At 40.4% G+C, this 15342-nt stretch overlaps 1 protein-coding gene and 1 long non-coding RNA gene across 5 annotated transcripts in view; both read left to right on the top strand.

The window, feature by feature from the left end:
• Window positions 1-15342, top strand: part of IP3K2 (Inositol 1,4,5-triphosphate kinase 2) — a 176410-nt gene that overhangs the window by 95935 nt on the left and 65133 nt on the right. The window lies entirely within an intron of this gene.
• On the top strand, window positions 7948-11844 carry LOC147875239 (uncharacterized). Its single transcript, XR_015534100.1, has 2 exons — window positions 7948-9069; window positions 9544-11844. It is a non-coding gene; the product is annotated as an uncharacterized LOC147875239 (long non-coding RNA).

The raw sequence follows: 15342 nt of genomic DNA, 5'->3' as shown, positions 1-15342 counted from the left end.
AATTAAGAAAGAATGTGAAGTACAAGCATGAGGCATGAGCTGTGGTTCGTATCCTTGCAGTGGCGGAAATATTTCTGTGCGCCGACGTGTCCAGATTGGCTCTGTAGCTCACCTAGCATCATCCTTCCAGGCGATTGTCACCGGAGTTAAGACGGCGGGCGCACGAAACTTTGTTTAAGAATGCGTGGAGCTACGTATTCTTGGCGTGGTGGTTAATTAATTACTAGCGGTAGCTGGGGGCTTGACTTTTTGTTAACCGTGTTAACCCGGCTAACACTTTGAATAATAAAAAATATAAAATCTTTTGTATTTCTTTTGTGGTTCAGTCGTACTTCATACACTGGAATATGGTAAAAGTGATAAAATGTAATGCATCTATAGCCAGCTCCAGTAGTCAATCAGACGTTGTTAGCCAACTAGCTGAGGCTTACGGTCGTTGCGATCGTATCTTCTTAAAATGTTCATCACATCGAAAATTGTTTAAAATTAAAGGCGTGTACCGGTGAACTGTGTTTTATAAAATCAATAAAATTTGATTTGAGTCTTGAGAAAACAGAGCTCCATAAATATCGAGGAATTTTCTGACCGACTGAGCAGCTGTCAGCTTCTCGACATGTGGCATGTGGATATATTGAAGTTCAGAAGCAGTCAAAACGATGGCTGGGACTGGCAGAGGATAAAGGGTCGTTGTAAGTTACTTTTGATCGCTTCGAAATGGGCCATTAAAGTGAAACATTCCTTGGATATGCTACGCACATTTCGTTTTCAGTTTATTTAGAAGACGTAACGATGTCTGAAGGCCAAACATTTTTCCGAGAAGCGTTTTTATCGTTCGTCAGTTCAAAGCTTGCTTATAATGCCTCGTTTCGCACGGATTACCCAGCGCAAGGATTGCGAAAGATTTGAAATCAGTATTTCCAAACTCTGAACACAGAGTTCATCTGCTCCTTATTTAGAATACCTGTTATGATTTTGAGTTACTTTATAACACACCGATTTGTAAGAAGCTGTGTTAAAAGGGCATGAGATTTACACTTCTCGTAAAATATATTTTAAAATAAATCTTTGAAATGGATATTTGTTCTTTGCCGTAGGTTGTGTCAGTTAAGTTGTTTGAGATTTGACGGTTTCACAGCAGTCTTCTCGTAGATGCTTGACAGCGTTTCGGAGTATATAATCCATACCCCACATTCCCTCCATATTCTGGACACCCTGAAGCCACAAGTTTCTTTCTGCAAGTATACAATTTCCTGGGAAGAAAAGTGCATTGTATTTTGTTTTGTACTTATATCATTGTCTTGGTAGTGTTTTTATTGTTATTTATCTCTGGCGTAAATGTATCTTTCTATGCAGATTAGCCGTGTATTCGGTTCGAAGTGTTGGCAGTTCGTTAGGGTAACGCAGTAGTTAGTTTTTCTGGCTGCTCCAAGTTTTTCACAGTTCATTGTCTTTTCTTAAGTGTCTCTTTGCGTTTAACGATGTAATGAATTCTTTTGTATTTATTATTACCAGTTTTAAACAATTAGAATCCTGTTTTATGCTATTGTACTCTGCCTTGTAATCCGAAACATTTGTATCGATACGTAACTATAATTGTTTTATTGTTGTAAATGTTATGTTTTAGCTTGTGCGCACGTGTTGCAGTCCGTGTCTTAATTTTATTTAAAAATACCTCCTCAGCTCCGTATTTAACTCATTGTGGTTTTGCATATTTATCTACATTCTCGTGCGCCTTAACATATTTATTTTCTTCTAATGACAAGAATTAGTAAAGACTACAACAAAAGAAAACCTGTGGATTGAATGTGGAAGATGCATTGTTATTAAATCAAGGGACACAGAAAGAATGTCACCAAATTTGGTCGTGTGGTTAGCGCTTGAATCTTGACTCGTACATCGGTTTTTCAGACAGATGTCTTTTGTAATTTTCCTCAGTTAAAATACCTGGTTTTTATACGCAAAAACCCATACTCGCCGCCATGAGAACTTGAAATCTTGCACTGGAATCCGTGTCTTCTACCTAGCTGAAGGATGTCTGCGACTTCGCTCTTCCGAGCTGTTACCGGAAGCGGTAGGGTGAATCGTAAACCGCAGACAACAGCTCACTTGTTGCTAGAATGTTCCTTCAGTTCTGTTGCCAGAACCGCGATGTAATTTAGAAGCCGGTGTGAACCGTTACGTGGTGGGCAATGACCATGTTCAGATCTTGTTGAAACCTACTACTAATTAACCGGCATTGATAAATTGAACTCAAGTCTATAATTGATTGTCATGGGAAAGTCACAGAGATTTTTTGAGACTCTCATTAGTTTACATAATCTGTCCGGTCTCGCAATTGAAAATCCCAACTGATTTTCGTATTATAGTTGTAGCACAAGAATATAAACCCCAGATTGTTATTGTAAACGAATACTTTAATAACCCTTTAAATATAGTGGCACGTATACTTACCACCACGTTGTGTTTTATTTGAGGTATCAACTGAATTTTGAAATAGCCTATTGTTTAGAATCTAAACTTTAGATTATGTTCAAATATTGAAGATTAATAGCTGATGGCTTCCTATTTCATAGTGTGATTGCTTAAAAACTATTCTTAACCTTATGTAATACAAATTTAGCTAAAGCGTGTGTACACAACAATTACAGGTAATTCTTGCGAAGAGAGTGAAGGCAAGAACCGTGTTGTAGCGAAGCCTCTACACGGATAATTGTAGATTTTCTTAGAATTGTTATAATTTAAACCATAGACAATCGAAGTTTGAATAAAATATCATGATTATTAATCGGTTCCGCCACGAGGTGTGTTCTGGGTTTTGACGCCGTGTGGTCCGGTAGACGAAGTTCAACCTTAAAACAGAGGATGTAACGTTCTAGAGCAGTTCTCACACCTTTTTTTCGCTGGCGTACCGCTAATTATAATGTATCACATTAAATGTACCAGTAACCAAATGAGTTCATAGAAAACTATATTTATGTTAATATTATCTTATGATTTTATTACTTAATTCGCGTACCACTCGCCATTGGCTCGCGTTCCACCAGTGGTACGCGTACCTTAGGTTGAGAAACACTGTTCTAGAGGAACTTTGACTGACACCTACATTCCGACAAGACGTCACACTCCAGAAGATTGCTATCAACAATAGCATTAAAACTTGTAAAATCGATCATTATAGTTGAAAGCCTTGCTTCGTGGATGAGAGTGACTTTATCTTAGTTGTTGATATTTTTCTCGGCTGTGACGTCACGTGTGCTCAAAGGTAGAAACTTTTGTCTTTATTTTCAGAAGAACAATATCGACATGTTAACCGCTGTGAGAATCTCTTATTTAATTTTATCCAACGTTTTTGAATACGAATGATTTTTGTTTGTAACTAAGTCTACTTTCTACAGACGAAAACGGACAAGTCCAACACACACTAAAAGTCACAGAACATACTTAAGTAATGCAATAGAGAAGATAAGAACTGAAACTTGAAATGACTTAGGAATGGTGGGCTAGAAGTTAGCTTATTTGAATGAGTAATGGTTTTTTTTTGTTTCATCATAAGAGTAATTACTTGAGGGAGTGAGACATATGTCAAAGTGAACATAGTGTGTGTTCGATTCATAAAAAATATGTAAATTAGAAAGCTCCAGTGAGATTCTGGGCGTGTGTAGATGTGTTGTTCACAGAACAGAAACCGGTTATGTGCTTGAAAGATAAGCCGACTGGAAATGAAAATGTGATGAAATTTTACTTTGAGCTATTCGTTAAGAAATTGACAGGAGATAAGTTCGTTGCACGGAGTGTTTTAAGTGATGCTGGGACGTAGTTTGATTGCTGTGCCTTCATTTTTTTTTTGCAAGTTAAAAGGATGCTGTCTTCCTTCTTTCTTCATCTGTTTTATTTGTCGATTATTCTTGAGTAATGAACTCCCTGGAGCAGAGGCCTTGAGTCCTAGTTAATAAATTCCCCGCCTTTTATGAGAATTTAGTAAATTCATTTCCTATCCTTTAATGAACCCAATGGTTTATTGCCGTTTTCTCATAAGAGTCCACCACTCGTCGCTTTCTTGAGCTGTGTTAATCTAGTGCACATCTACACTCTCTGTTCTTTGGATATTATCTTTGGGTAATTCCCCCAAAGTGGTCAGTCCTTTCAGATTTTCCGATTGAATGCTTTGTACGCATTTGTTGTCTCGGTCACGTGTTGTACAGACCCATGACCTACCCTACCATCTTTGTTGCTTTTATAAAGTTAATAATATTTGAAGATTTCTGTCGTCTGGTCCGTTGCGCTGTGTAGTATGGTCGATGTTTACCAACGTGTCAGAGGTCATACTGCGATGAATCGCCCTGATGACGGAGGCAGTATGACCTCTGAAACGTTGGTAAACATCGACCAGACTCCACAGCGCAACAACCCAGAAGACAGAAATCTTCATACTCTGATGACGGAGGCAGTATGACCTCTGAAACGTTGGTTAACATCGACCAGACTACATGGCGCAACAACCCAGAAGACAGAAATCTTCATACTCTGATGACGGAGGCAGTATGACCTCTGAAACTTTGGTTAACATCGACCAGACTACATAGCGCAACAACCCAGAAGCTGGAAATCTTCATACTCTGATGACGGAGGCAGTATGTCCTCTGAAACGTTGGTAAACATCGACCAGACTCCACAGCGCAACAACCCAGAAGACAGAAATCTTCATACTCTGATGACGGAGGCAGTATGACCTCTGAAACGTTGGTTAACATCGACCAGACTACACAGCGCAACAACCCAGAAGACAGAAATCTTCATACTCATCGCCCTGATGATGGAGGCAGTATGACTTCTGAAACGTTGATAAACATCGACCAGACTACACGGCGCAACAACCCAGAAGACAGAAATCTTCATACTCATCGCCCTGATGATGGAGGCAGTATGACCTCTGAAACGTTGATAAACATCGACCAGACTACACACCGCAACAACCCAGAAGACAGAAATCTTCATACTCATCGCCCTGATGATGGAGGCAGTATGACCTCTGAAACGTTGGTAAACATCGACCAGACTACACAGCGCAACAACCCAGAAGACAGAAATCTTCATACTCTGATGACGGAGGCAGTATGACCTCTGAAACGTTGATAAACATCGACCAGACTACACAGCGCAACAACCCAGAAGACAGAAATCTTCATACTCATCGCCCTGATGATGGAGGCAGTATGACCTCTGAAACGTTGGCAAACTTCGACCAGACTACACAGCGCAACAACCCAGAAGACAGAAATCTTCATACTCATCGCCCTGATGATGGAGGCAGTATGACTTCTGAAACGTTGATAAACATCGACCAGACTACACGGCGCAACAACCCAGAAGACAGAAATCTTCATACTCATCGCCCTGATGATGGAGGCAGTATGACCTCTGAAACGTTGATAAACATCGACCAGACTACACACCGCAACAACCCAGAAGACAGAAATCTTCATACTCATCGCCCTGATGATGGAGGCAGTATGACCTCTGAAACGTTGGTAAACATCGACCAGACTACACAGCGCAACAACCCAGAAGACAGAAATCTTCATACTCTGATGACGGAGGCAGTATGACCTCTGAAACGTTGATAAACATCGACCAGGATACACAGCACAACAACCCAGAAGACAGAAATCTTCATACTCATCGCCCTGATGATGGAGGCAGTATGACCTCTGAAACGTTGGTAAACATCGACCAGACTACACCACGCAACAACCCAGAAGACAGAAATCTTCATACTCACCGCTGTGAAAACCTCAAATCTTACATTAATAATATTTGGTGACGAGTAGAGATTATGAAACTCTGCAGTATATGACACTAATTAGTACCTTTATATAGCCCGCATATAAATGGGAGTAAAATTTAACTGGATCAATGTGGTATTATATAGAATCCTGACATTTATTTATAAATCATTTCTTCCGGAGTTAAGACATTTATGTCACAAGCCTGCTGATGGCTTCTATACAGCAAGGCTGCGGTAGTTTAGTGTAGTGTGAAGTGTGAGACCTAAGTTACCACACCCCCAATACGCCTTTAAGGTGCGGTTGATGAGCTGCAGACAGTTTACAAACTGGTAAAGTGATCTGGTCAGAAGGGTCATATAGGAAGAACCTGTGATGATGTTTAAAGAATGTTAAATTTCTGCAATGTGCACATGTAATTACGCTATACCAGAAACATAAGGCCAGTTCTGCTACGGGGCGTGGGAGTTCCTGTGTTTTATCGTTTATTTCGTCTTCACGGTTCCAGCGTGTGGCAGACGATGGTATCTGAATGAACCTCATTCGTATTTAGGGCCGCCGTGTGTACAACTTCGCAGTTCATCTGCCCCTCCATGCCCTCATTTCCTCTGGCGAAGATCAGACAATTTGTATTGTCCAAGACTGAGTCTGTCTTTTCATTCTCGCTAAGTATTCGAAACTACAGATTTATTGCAAGTAGCTTGCTCCAAGAAGTTCCTTCTGCCTGTCGTTACCACGAGCTTCCGTTGATGTATATATTTTTTTTGTACTTGTGTGTAGGGAATCTGTTAATTCATCTAATATTTGTTGTTTCGTAACCACTGCATCAGAGCTCTGAGTGAATTGGTTAGAGGAAGAACGAAACAATGCGACGTAGAGGAGCGTTTTACAACAAGAGCTGAATGCCTTTCTGCTCACTGGAATGACGGTGGGGAATCCCAAACAGGTTCCCACGCAAACACTGGTAGAAATTAGCGTATGCACAGACACGGAAGACCAGAACTTGTTGTTCAGTTTCATTTAAAAAAAAAAATTCTGAAACTTCTTCGACATTCCCCGACAAACATCACTGTCATTAGATGATAAAGTTGCGTCATATTGTGATAAATATATATTTGTTTAAATCTTGTCAGTCTAATCACAATAAAATTCCTATTAAATATTAAAATATTACTATAATTAACATTTAAATATTTAAAATATATTAATGATGATCTAATGTAAATCGAACATTTCGATAGAGAACATCATTTTAATATATTTTAAATATTTAAATGTTAATTATAGTAATATTTAATAGGAATTTTATTGTGATTAGACTGACAAGATTTAAACAAATATCACTGTCATTATAAATATTATTATTTGTACATTTTTAATATTTTTATTGAGACTTAACAGTGATAACAACGACTTGAATTCAATTAAACTAAATTATAAGTTATTGCGTACATGCTAAGTGCGTATCTTTTTACCACGGCGTGGTGCGTCGTAATGTTGCGGGTGACAATATGGCCTCCAGGTAACTAAAGGAGCTTTTCAACATCGGCAATGGAGGCACATGCCTTGACCCATACGCGCTACTTCTGCAACTTAAACGTAGTAATTTCACGTCCGATAATGTAATGGCATGGCTGGGTTATCTCTCCGTATGTTTTATCGCTTTGTTTCCGTTCCGTTGCACCCACGTGTGTATATGTAACGGTCAACGAAGCTCGGAGATATTTCGCGTGCACTGGAGTTTCGAATATATTTAGTACGCACTCGCGGATAGCCGGTAAGGGGTTGTCCTCCAGCTTGACGGTTGGGCGGGGGCTAACAGCCTTTAACCGTAAAAACCAGCATGTCATGAAACTTTTCACAGGGGTTCGCACTTCAACTCTTTAGAACGACCGAAGCATAGGAAAATGGGATCTGGTTCAGGGCAAGGTCTGCAGTGGCAAGTTCTTTTGAACACGTAAGTGAACTTCAGTTTTCCCTAAATGGAGGGAAATGTCTGTTTAGCTGGACGACTATTAGCTTTCAAGAAGGACTTCGCCCCAAGGAGTTACTATTATTATGAAGATATCCGTCTTCTGGGTTATTGCGCTGTGTAGTCTGGTCGATGTTAACCAACGTTTCAGAGGTCATACTGCCTCCGTCATCAGGGCGATGAATCGCCCTGATGACGGAGGCAGTATGACCTCTGAAACGTTGGTAGACATCGACCAGACTACACAGCGTAACAACCCAGAAGACAAATCTTCATATTCACCGCTGTGAAAACATATCGCCCTGATGACGGAGGCAGTATGACCTCTGAAACGTTGGTTAACATAGACCAGACTACACAGCGCAACAACCCAGAAGACAAATCTTCATATTCACCGCTGTGAAAACATATCGCCCTGATGACGGAGGCAGTATGACCTCTGAAACGTTGGTTAACATAGACCAGACTACACAGCGCAATAACCCAGAAGACGGATATCTTCATACTCACCGCTGTGAGAACCTCAAGTCTTACATACTATTATTATCATTGTCATCATCATCATCATCTTATCACAGTCGACGCAGAGGAATAAGTCGTTGTTGGTCTTGCTAGAGGTTACTTCAGGCGAGTTATAATCTGAATTTAACTATTTAAATCACAATGGCAACTATATGTACCACCTGATTTAACATTAAATAACCCTGCATTTTGTCAGCGGTATGTAATTGTGGCCTTCGTATGATTCTCGGTGTAAACAGCCGTAATTTCCCTTGACAGCAAAAACCAATTGATCTATTTACGCGAAACAATGCTGATCTTTATTCCATTCTTGCACCGAGTGCTTCTGATGCTGATTCATTTACTACGTGGAGTGTGTAGAAATGTGTAGTAGATAACACGAGCGCTGCGGGCTACAGCGCGGTGCATGGCGGGAAATTAATTGTAAAGCAGACTGAAGCCAGTTCAGCATGTGTGCCTATACCGCTAGTCCTTTTCACCTTGCATTATAGCTTCTTTTGTTTTTATTCCTTCTCAATTATTGTTGTCTCATAGCTTTTGGGATACGTTTTACCATGGAGGAACATATTCTTGGTGACCTCTGATCGAATTTCATCTACAAATTATTAATTTTATTGTATTTAATGTTACATTCGTACTTTAAATTTGTACTGGTGTCTTCACTTGAAACTCTTTACTTTTTTTCAGCGCTGAAGCACATTCACTGTTAACTATATATTTTTGTTAATAGTCAATGACGCATGCATTGAAGTTATGCACAGACCTGATGAAAATTATGTATGATCGAAACATGTAGTATGACGCTGAAACGTTGGCAAACTTCGACCAGACTACACAGCGCAACCCAGAAGACAGAAATCTTCATACTCTGATGACGGAGGCAGTATGATCTCTGAAACGTTGGTAAACATCGACCAGACTACACAGCGCAACCCAGAAGACAGAAATCTTCATACTCATCGCCCTGATGATGAAGGCAGTATGACCTCTGAAACGTTGGTAAACATCGACCAGACTACACAGCGCAACAACCCAGAAGACAGAAATCTTCATACTCATCGCCCTGATGACGGGGCAGTATGACCTCTGAAACGTTGGTAAACATCGACCAGACTACACAGCGCAACAACCCAGAAGACAGAAATCTTTATCGCCCTGATGACGGAGGCAGTATGACCTCTGAAACGTTGGTAAACATCGACCAGACTACACAGCGCAACAACCCAGAAGACAGAAATCTTCATACTCATCGCCCTGATGACGGAGGCAGTATGACCTCTGAAACGTTGGCAAACATCGACCAGACTACACAGCGCAACAACCCAGAAGACAGAAATCTTCATACCCATCGCCCTGATGATGGAGGAAGTATGACCTCTGAAACGTTGGTAAACATCGACCAGACTACACAGCGCAACCCAGAAGACAGAAATCTTCATACTCTGATGACGGAGGCAGTATGATCTCTGAAACGTTGGTAAACATCGACCAGACTACACAGCGCAACCCAGAAGACGGAAATCTTCATACTCATCGCCCTGATGACGGAGGCAGTATGACCTCTGAAGCATTGGTAAACATCGACCAGACTACACAGCGCAACCCAGAAGACAGAAATCTTCATACTAAGAATCGCCCTGATGATGGAGACAGTATGACCTCTGAAACGTTGGTTAACATCGACCAGACTACACAGCGCAACAACCCAGAAGACAGAAATCTTCATACTAAGAATCGCCCTGATGATGGAGGCAGTATGACCTCTGAAACGTAGGTAAACATCGACCAGACTACACAGAGCAACCCAGAAGACAGAAATCTTCTTACTCATTGCCCTGATGATGGAGGCAGTATGACCTCTGAAACGTTGGCAAACATCGACCAGACTACACAGAGCAACCCAGAAGACAGAAATCTTCTTACTCATTGCCCTGATGACGGAGGCAGTATGACCTCTGAAACGTAGGTAAACATCGACCAGACTACACAGCGCAACAACCCAGAAGACAGAAATCTTCATACTCTGATGACGGAGGCAGTATGACCTCTGAAACGTTGGTTAACATCGACCAGACTACACAGCGCAACAACCCAGAAGACAGAAATCTTCATACTCATCGCCCTGATGATGGAGGCAGTATGACCTCTGAAACGTAGGTAAACATCGACCAGACTACACAGCGCAATAACCCAGAAGACAGAAATCTTCATACTCATCGCCCTGATGATGGAGGCAGTATGACCTCTGAAACGTAGGTAAACATCGACCAGACTACACAGCGCAACAACCCAGAAGACAGAAATCTTCTTTTGATGGCTGTCTTCTAGGACGTTGCACCGTACAGTCTGATAGATAGTGGTCGACGTTTCAGAAGAGCTTACTGCCTATATCATCACTCTGATGACGAGGGAAGTAAGCTTCTCAGAAACGTCCGTCATTATGTACAAGACTACACGTAACATCACAAAAGACAAAAGACCAGAAGATAATTTTTAATGATTTTGAGGGAAGTAATAGCTGTTTATTCAGAAATCGTATTAGAAACACAATACATTCTGGGCAAAATTCAGAATTTTTGGTTGGAAAATCAGGTATCGTAGTACAAGGTTAAATATACACTCGAATACAAATCATCGGTCCATATCTCACAAGTTCACCAGCTGTTTTATTATTCCTGCATTTGGAAAAGCTACGTTTGCTCTAAGAATAGCCAAGTATCGGATCAGAGATGAAGCCCCTAACTTAAGACCGAACCGAGGAGGGTATGATAATGTGCACAGCTCGTGGGGCGGTGACAGATGAGTACGGAGCAGTGGCGTTATTGTGATTAGCAGCGCAAATGCGAAACATTCGGAAGACAACGAGCTCCGGTGCCACTTTATCCATGAGGAATGAAGCCGGGACTCTGTATTGGGATGCCAGTGGGTACAGCGGTTGAGCTGCGACCAGCTGTAACGTAATCTTCCGCCCGTTGAATAACTGTAATCGTTGCGGATCGTAACTTAACTTACGGCTTTGTATTTGTATACGACAACCTACGTCATATCCACTGAATAGCTGCTGGAACGATGTGGGGTTGTTTGCCGTCAGAGGCGGTGGCTGTAATTGAAGGGCGGATACCATAGAAGAGGCTTGATGTGACGTTATAAATGGAATCCACTTTTAAACATTGCATTTATTTTGATTTATAATAGATTTTCCTGTTATTTTGTCAGGAACTTTTTCAATATCATTGGTATAATATGAAGCCTCAAGGAGATGAACCGTTTTAGTATATAGTTAAAAATGCCGATTGTAGTAAAATGGTTGTCTGTATATAATCATACAATTTTTTCTAGTGAGCTCGTAAAAATCTCGGATGATACTAATAAATAAATAACTAGTTCCCAGTTTTTAAATATGGAATATAGATTTAAAAATTGTAGTGTTAGTCAGTCAGTTAGTTAGGATTTATTTTTATGTACGTATTGTTAGTATAAACTTGTATTCGAGTGAGATCTGATATTCACAGCATTTAAAAGTTAAGAATTGGGTGAGAAAAGATTAAAATATTCTTCTTTGTTGAATTGGTTGGTATTTCCACTATAGTAATCTATTGATATGGAACTCAGGTGGGTACACACCAACTTCGGTCCTGAAAATGGAGACAGTAAGTTTCTTCAAAACGTTTGTGAGCATGTGTACAGAGCGTTACTGCCATAAGTGTCAAAACGTCACAAATTTTCAAAACTTTACCTAACCTAACAAAATGCAATAAACAAACTTAACGTAACCTAACCTAACCTTACCCAACCTAACCTAACCGAACTTGTCGAAACTTAATCTAACGTATTACAAAGTAGCCAAAATTGAAGGAGTCTTACGTAACATGACGTAAGCGTGCCGAAGCGTGACTAGGCGTGAGCTACCTTGACCTCGTGGCAAGGGATAGCCATATATGTCGAAACGTGACGAAGATTTACAAAGCGTAACCAAGCGTGACAAAGCGTGACCAGGCGTGACAGAGCGTGATTAGCCGTTACCTGCGTTGACCTCGTGGCAAGGGATCATCAGATGAGTCGAAACGTGACGAAGATTTACAAAACGTGACCAAACGTGACAAAGCGTGATAGGTTTTACCTGCTTTGACCTCGTGGCAAAGGATCACCATATGTGTCGAAACATGACGAATATTTACAAAACGTGACCAAACGTGACAAAGCATGACTAGGCGTGACCTGCTATTAAGGCGTGACGAGAGGTCACCATAAGTTTTAAAATACGACGAAGATTTGAAAAGTGTGTCTAAGCGTGACCAAGCTTGCTCAAGCGGACAAAGTGTGTCTGGGCGTGACGTATTCCGTCGGTATTCCGGCAAGCATAGGAATATCGAGCAAGTGGTCGGCATGTGAAAACGTTTGGAGACCCCTGGTCCAGTGTATTATATGTAAGCATCCTGTTATGGATCTCAACTGACCTGTTAAGTTTATAGTCCAGACTTGAGGTTTGGGCGTGTCTAAGCATTTCAACTCGTTTAGCAGCGAATGTAAAAATAGTGGAAATGCATATGTTCAGGGCTTATTAAGTTTTATTTTTTATTTTGTGTTCGGAAATTTCAGTTGAGCTAATATATTTTCATTTTTGTTTTGTTCCCATTTATATATATATATATATTTTGCTAGCTGTAAACTTGATTTCAATAGGAGTTTATATAAAATCTGTTAATGATAACGTTGGAAAGAATATCTTTATTTGTAGGAGCTGTTGAATACAAGAAAGTAATTCAGTTTTACGACATGTTATTTTTATAAATTATAAATATGACTTAATCATACGCAGACTGATATGACAAGTCATTTATTTTCCACCGTCTTAATTTCATAAACCAAACAGCTGTATCAGGTTGCAGTAAAACTTGTACTGAACAAATTTTCTGTCATTCACGCAAGTGATGGGAAATCAGCATTAAGTGGGCCTTAAGGGAATGTAAAATATTATGCCTTTAAGGCACCGGCCATTATGGAGGAAGGAAATGTTTTCGAACAACATAGGCATGGAGACAATGCGGAAATAGTAGCTTTGTTTTCTAAGTTTCTACTTTTACCATTCATTCTTTTCCATCAACATTACATCTTCGTCTCTTACGCCTCTTTACTTACCATCCTCCGTCTTCTCTACTTCCCTTCCTTAATTCTATTCTTTATCATTCGTCACGTTTTCCTTTCATTCTCCTTCTCAGACCCTCACATATATTTTCGTAGTCTGGCCGCTGACATCGATATATCTGGGGCAGACGGTAGTTTACTCACCTTTGATATCGATTGTAAGAAACTGCCATTGGCCTCAGATATGCGTCGTTGAACAGCAGTGACACGAAGCAATGTTGGAATGCCTCCGTACAATGGGCTGTGAGGCTGCTCTGCTCACGATCTCTCCGGGTACAAAGAGAGAGAGACCCACGGGGGGTCTGCGGGACTGCGCCCAGGGGCGTGGCCCACTGGGGAGAGTGGCTGAATACTTCAGCATCCCTGTGTTACAGATATTGATATAATGCGAAGTATACAGTGAGCAGTTTAGTGAGCAGCAGGTTATTTCGCACCGGTAGCATTAGGGAACTGCAGGTACAGTACTGATAACATAAAAACGAGGCATTTTGAACTCTCTTATGTGTGTTTATATTCTCATCTCCAGGGAGAGTTAAAAATAGGTTTTCATCTTTCCAACACGTTCAGTATATGCGTGAATTTTCAGATCGCGTCACTGCATAGGACGGTACTAAGACTATTATTTTGAAAATTACATCCCTAATTCTTTTTTTCAGAGGAAAGGAGATAGGCAGTCTGCGTGCCTGTTCACATTTTTTGTGTTTTACAAAGTATTTTTACGAAAGGTGGTACGAAATTTGTCATTTGCTGCTCCCCCACGGTCCTGCAACTGGTAATTAAGAAATGTCGGATACACGAACTTCTGAGGTGGGAGAGGACTAGTAGCAATTATATTAGGCTACCGAAATGATAAAAATGATAGATTTTAGTAGAATATGTAGTTTCTTGCGGAAGCCGCGTGAAATGACGATAAATAATAGATTACTGAAGCTACTTGAAATTTGATAAATCACATATGATGATGTTACAGCGACAAATTTAACGTGTGAAAAGTTTATACTGTAACAAGTTCTTCCCTAAAAGAAAATAATTTCTTCAGGAACGGAAACGGAATCAAGCTGAGACAAACGACGACACTGGATGGTCGTGTGTTGGACACTCCTGACGTCAAAGTACAAAGCACAATGTGGCTAGCCTAACCCACTCGCTAATTATTTTAAAGGCGTTCATTTAATACCTCCACTCTAGCAGAACAACAACAAAACAACGAAGAACAAGAAATCATGCCGTGCTGATAGTACTTTGCCATTTTAAATCACATTTACTAAGGCTTTGTTTTGCTGGGTTGAAGAAAATGATAAATTGTAGAAGTTGTGACCGCGGCTAGTACTAAAGTGAGGTTAATGGATGGCAGAGAGAGAGAGAGAGAGAGAGAGAGAGAAGCGGGATCAGTGAACAAGAATAATAACGTACATCTACACGCAGGCCATCTAAATAATGTTTTTAAAAAGAAATAGTTTCTTGTTATAAGTTTAAAATCGAGATATGTCTGAAGCATACAGACGTACTTACCAATCCATGCCTTTAAATAAATGTATAGTTTACACATTTAAAAGTGACGATAGTAATTAACGTGGCTGATGCAGGATTTGACCTAATTTTTGGCCAGAGATATTGGCGGGCTGCCATTTTTAAAACTCTAAATAGTTCATTCGACATGAGTCGTATTCCTCGCCGGGATTGTTTCATTTGTCTTATTAAGTCCAGTATTTTAAATCATGTAATTCGCTGTTTGTCACCGTCATTTTTCACTCCACTCCAGTTTGAACACATTGGCATTGAATTGATGAAACAAACAGCTTAGATTAGGGTCGCTGTTAATTATGGACAGCTGTGCAACTTCTGTAACACGCGTCATACGACTCTGTCTGTAGGCGTGCAAATAAACGGCTTGGTGACACTGCGCTGTTTGCTGTAACA

Source organism: Zootermopsis nevadensis, unplaced genomic scaffold (assembly GCF_977971745.1).
Source record: "Zootermopsis nevadensis isolate Lab colony 2312 unplaced genomic scaffold, Znev_1.0 Znev_ptg000001l, whole genome shotgun sequence".
NCBI classification, from domain to species: Eukaryota; Metazoa; Arthropoda; class Insecta; order Blattodea; family Termopsidae; genus Zootermopsis; species Zootermopsis nevadensis.
The sequence above is the reverse complement of the archived record's forward strand: the minus strand, read 5'-3'. Positions and strand labels throughout refer to the sequence as shown.